Below are 6,006 nucleotides of genomic sequence, written 5' to 3'. Positions count from 1 at the left end.
TATGTACATATATACGACGGGCTTCTTTCAGTTTCCGTCTACCAAATCCATTCACAAGGCTTTGGTCGGCCCGAGGCTATAGTAGAAGACATTTACCCAAGGTGCCACGCAGAGGGACTGAGCCCAGAACCATGTGGTTGGTAAGCAAGCTACTTACCACACAGCCACTCCTGTTAATTTGGATTACATTTCCTCATGGCTCCCAAAACCAAGGCCTGTTCCAGATCCGTGTACCTCTGAGGAAGCAGAAACAACAACAATGATATCATCGGTGTAAAGTAAAACGGGTCAGCATTACACATATAGCAGAGGTAGACACTTGGGGCTTTTTTTTTAACTAACAAAGAACATGAAAGGCAAAGAAAGAGAGCAGTGACAACAGCAAAACTAGCAGTAACGATAGTATACTGCTGTCTAGACAATACTGCCCTCGGTTGTCACTACTGAAACGGCTGAAAAGGTTTGCTCGCCCTCAAGAACAAAAGTCGATGGTCGCGTGGTCCTCCTTACTGACTACAACTTGTAGTGTACAAAAGTTGTACTGACTCTAATGGTCATCTACCTCAGGTCACTCACTAACTCTTTCACTTTGTCTCCTGATCATGTGGATGACATTGGCGAACATATAGTATTTCAGGGTTAGTTTAAAGGGTAAAAAATAAATTAAATTAAAACTCCCAGTAAGAAATGCGACTATCTCAAGTGAAGGTAAATAAAATGTGCGAGAGTGTTCCTCTTGAAGAAGCTGTTTCTTCATTCAACTAATAGAAGACTTCAGGCAAAACGGCGAGGAAGAGTTACTTACTCGGGAAGTGGAAATAGAACCAGAAAAAATATTTGTTGCACTTTTAATTATTACTTAAAATTAGCCTGTATAGAGGACACAGAAAAGTGTCATTCAACGTTCAAACCACAAAATATTCTCTGGTGCCTTATAGACACACCAGGTTTCGTTATGAGCACTGACTGGCGGGTAGAGACAGAAGGCAAGCCAAAAATCCTTAAAAAACTCTTCTCATCCCATTTAAATCGAAATTAAGTCCACAGTTCTTCGCAAAACAAAGGAACTAACAGAACTACTAAAATAGATCAAGAAATAATGTCGAAACATGTTGATTGAGAATGAGGGTGGCTCTAATATAGTGGAGCATTCAAATATGTAGCTAATGAAAATGACGCAGGTGGGTCACACTAATAATGTGGAGCTTCATGGATGAAATCAGAGATTTCTTACTGAATTCACCCCCCCCCCCAAAATACTCATAAGCACTAACGGATACACCAAGTTAAATACGTTGGAACATTCGAATGTATGTATGTATCGTAAGAAGCTTTACTATGTCTGGATGTGTGGTAAGAAGCTTGCTTCCCAACCACATGGTACCGGGTTTAGTTCCACTGTGTGGCACCTTGGACAAGTATCTTCTACTGTACATTCGAATCCACCTGTGCATGGGTTACGCTTACTCGAACAAATCGACCCCATGACTTATTCTTTGTAAACCTAGTACTTACTCTATCGGTCCCTTTTTCAGAACCGCTAAGTTCGGGTTACACTTACTCTTTTACTCTTTTACTTGTTTCAGTCATTTGACTACGGCCACGCTGGAGTACCACCTTTAGTCGAACAAATTGACCCCAGGACTCATTGTTTGTGAGCCTAGTACTTATTCCATCGGTTACTTTTGCCGAACTGCTAAGTTACGGGGACGTAAGCACACTAACATCGGTTGTTAAGCGATGGTGGTGGAACAAACACAGACACACAAACATATATACATATATATATGACAGGCTTCTTTCAGTTTCCGTCTACCAAATCAACTCACAAGGCTTTGATCGGCCCGGGGCTATAGTAGAAGTCACTTGCTCAAGGTGCCACACAGTGGAAATGAATCCGGAACCATGTAGTTGGGAAGCAAGCTTCTTTCCACACATACATAGAAGGAAAGTGGAATTAATAATCTCTCTTTCTATTTTGTTTTACTCGGCCCCTCCATCATTTAATTTGTGTGAATTCCTCATTTCCACAGAAGAAAAAAAAAGCAAGAAAAAAGACAAATCAAAATGTTCATCATATGTTATAATATTTATTATTATATGTTCATCAAATATTTATTAAGCTATTTTATTTTTGCTATAGAGTGCTTTTGTATAATTAGTTATAGCCTGTGTTTGATTTATGTCAAGTTCTTTCAAAATCTTCAATTATTTATTAAATAACCTCACTGATACCCTTTTCGTTTTTATAGAACTCTTTGTGTTTCATATAACTTTATATAAATATCTCTACACGTTTGTAACCTCTCGATTTTACTTTATTTCTGAAAGGTCTCCTCTAGTGGCAATAACAAAAAAAAAACGATCATTATAAGTATCACCACCACCACCATTACCACCGTCATCACTACTACTACTACTACTACTACTACTACTACTACTACTACTACTATTTTATGGAGAAACAGACTGTTGTTTTACTCTGCTGTTCCACTTCAGTAATTATTTTGCATTAAAGATCGCTTTGAATTTCTTGGCTTCTAGATCTAAAGCCTAGCTTGACATCTCATGAGGAATAGATATTATGTATCATATATCTGTGATCTCAGCAATGGGAATTTCAGTATAGAATACTATTCCTCTTCTTTTACAAACTCTGTAAAACATGAACGTTTAAAGTTTTGGTGTGGATATCATGCTGTCAGACAGCGATATGAATTACCTTATAACTGAGTCATGACCTATTGATATGTCTGGCGAATATCGAGAGAACATCCTATAAGATATTGATTTCACATTTTGATAAGAAGCTACTCATTCGTTAAGAAAAGTGTAATCGATTGAATCGATTCATGGATATGCCAGGTAATTATTTCAACTGGCTCAGAGGAATAAAATGCAAAATTGACACCAGTCAGGTTTAAACGTTGAGTAACTGAAGCAAATCGTTATAGAAATTTACTGCAGTAATCAAGTGGTTGTTTTTGTTATTGTTTTTGTTTATTTTCTCTTACTACAAGTCAGCCTTAATCGAACGAATCTCTCATAAGATTTCCGTTAGTGACCAACATATACATTTTGGTTTTTTTTTTAATCTGGGAATACGATATCCAATGCGTTATTTGGGTGGAATGTAACGTTAGAGAGAAAGAAAGAGAGAGAGAGAGAGTGACAGAGAGAAAATGACAGACAGGTAGACAAGCAGAAGTTGCTGTCTGTTATTTTTAACAGATCAAGCCACCACATAGAAGGCTCTCTTCTTTTTTAAGTATCAAACGTTTTCAGTGTTCCTAATTCCAGATGATTAAAATGGATGAAGAGAGAGAAAGAGAGACAGACAGAGTTAGAGAGAGAGGAGACAGTTTCGTGCACTAGTATGCAGACCTTTGTGTAATTAAGTTCACTTCGCAACAAAATGATTCTGGATCCACCTACGTGGCGCCTTAGACTAGAGTATCTTTTCCTGTAGCGTTGGTTTGGTTGATGTTTGTCGATGCAATTTGGTCGACGGAAACTTTGCATAAGTCCGTTGCTTATATCAATGTATGTACGTGCTCATTTAAATTCTTCCTCTGAAGATGGAGCTGATTTCTAACAAAGATACAAAACTCCATCATTGAAATGTAGATAACGAAAATAATGTTACATTTTAAACCTGAGTAAAGTCTTGTATAATTTTACTGTTCTACTTACAGATAGTATTTGTAATGTGCAAATCGGTTGATTTCTATGTATGTATGTATGTATGTATGTATGTATGTATGTATGTATGTATGTACGTGTACCGTATAGTGTAGTTTGTAGTAATGTATGTATATAAGTATAGAGAAGCATTGTGAAATATTCAAAGTTAAGACTGAAATTGTTCAAAAGCCAATACAATGCAAATGGGAATATATTAGTGTAAACTGAAGTAAGGAAAATAGAACAACATTTTGTACTTTACTTTACGTTTCTATATTTCGAGATTAATTATCCTTCAAGAGAAAATGAAGAATGGTGTTGTGCCACTATCTTTTGCTCAGAAGTATGGAAAGAGGGGGAATTTGTGACATGCGCAAAATAGTATTGTTATAATAGCTAATCCACCGCATTTATCTCACGTCTGCTCTTGGTCGAAGATTTCACCATTGTTATAAAAAGGGCTGCTTAGATTTTCGAAATACCCATGTTACACTCTGTTATCTTGATGGTAACCGAAACATTCTACCTGTAAGCATTTCTCCTGATGTTTATGAATGATCTGTTTATCTGTTTGTGTTCCTTGATGTGTTTATGTAGTTTTCGAGCGGTGTTTCCGAAACATGAACTGTCACATGTACGGGGCAGTTAACAAGTGTGCATATTTAGTTACTGTCTGGTTGTCGATTTTCAAACAGGAATATCCTCAAAGAGATCCTGGTGTTTCCCAACTCAATGTTTAAATGTTCTTTATTGATCATTTGTTGAATTGTAGTAGCTGTTCTATTGTCGAAATATAGCGAGTCTTAAGAAACACGTTCCATCACTGGGAGTATACGTCTTTCTTCAGTGTGTACGAACTTCTCGACGTTTGAGGAAAGATGATGGACATGTTACTTTGTAAATCCCTTTCAAATTTTTTGGTATTGACAGCTTTATCAGTTGCCTCGCTGCATTTGTTACACATCCGAGAAATTTCATTTTGTACATAAGCGTCTTTGATTCTGGTAGGAACGGCCGATAAGTAGTCCACGAATAGGTTCCTCTTGGCCACTTTTTCAAAACAATTGGTTTAGACAGATCCCTTCTTTGTAATATAGAGTTGAGAATCAAGCAGAAGAAAGGGACCAGGTGTTGTTAGATTTTCAATCCGGAACTTAATGTGGTCGTCAATGTTGTTGAATTTCTGTTATATGTTGACAGGAGATGCATGAATAGCAGGTGCTATGTGCCCTGCTTAGCTGGTTATTTTAGTCCATATAGCTGATAGTCAGCAAGTATCACCATTGACGAGCTAGAGATCTATTTGAATTCCATACTTTGTTATTTTTAATAGGTTTCGGCCTATACTGGCCCAGGCCATGTCTAACCCAGTAGCACCACCTGGTGAAATCTTTTAGTCATGTATAGGGCACCATAGCCCACTCTAGCAAAGAGTTATTATTGTTGGAGACATATACGGATGTAGGAGGTTGGTCCAGGATTTTATGAAGAAATTTGTCCAGTGAATATTTAAATTTTATGGGATCCGTTTCCATTTTGATGTATTTTGGTATGGTATTAAAAAGAGCTGGACCGGTTGAGGTAAAGTAATTGTGACGTAATGTTGCTATGTGTATCGAGTTTGATTTTTGAAGTGGGCGGATAGCGCGGTGGCCAAGTCTTGGATGGATTTTAAAATTGATGCCAACATTATTTGTGAAATATTGATGGAATATTTTCCACATAACACAAATGCTAGCGCTCTCGGTGGCGTCGGAGAACGTAGAAATTGAGTTTTTTTTAGTCGACCCCCAATAATCAATGCTTCTCATGTCGTCTTTCTTGTCATTGACCTCTGAAGTGCTTCTATTTTCATAATGAGTTGCTTTGTATGGGGGGACCACATACTCAAGGGCAACAGTACTCAAGGTGGGGTCGGGAAAAAGTAGAATAAAGAAGGATGATGGTGTAGGCATTTCAGAATCCAGTACAATTACACTAGTGAGATGTGTTTCTTTGTATTCGTGGCTATATAATATTTACCGGTTTAAAACCGTCGTTCTAATAAAATGTGTAATTTAGTTACTCTCTCTCTCTCTCTTTTACTTGTTTCAGTCATTTGACTGCGGCCATGCTGGAGCACCGCCTTTAGCCAAGCAGATCGACCCCAGGACTTATTCTTTGGAAGCCTAGTACTTATTCTATCGGTATCTTTTGCCGAACCGCTAAGTTACGTGGACGTAAACACACCACCATCGGTTGTCAAGCGATGTTGGGGGGACAAACACAGACACACAAACATACACACACACACACTTACACACACACACACACACACACACA

General features: G+C 37.9%; 1 protein-coding gene across 1 annotated transcript in view; it reads left to right on the top strand.

The window, feature by feature from the left end:
* Positions 1–6,006, top strand: part of LOC106877299 (metabotropic glutamate receptor 8) — a 679,235-nt gene that overhangs the window by 604,209 nt on the left and 69,020 nt on the right. The window lies entirely within an intron of this gene.

The sequence above is a fragment of the Octopus bimaculoides genome, chromosome 3, assembly GCF_001194135.2.
Source record: "Octopus bimaculoides isolate UCB-OBI-ISO-001 chromosome 3, ASM119413v2, whole genome shotgun sequence".
NCBI lineage: Eukaryota > Metazoa > Mollusca > Cephalopoda > Octopoda > Octopodidae > Octopus > Octopus bimaculoides.
This window is presented reverse-complemented; position numbering and strand designations above follow the sequence as displayed.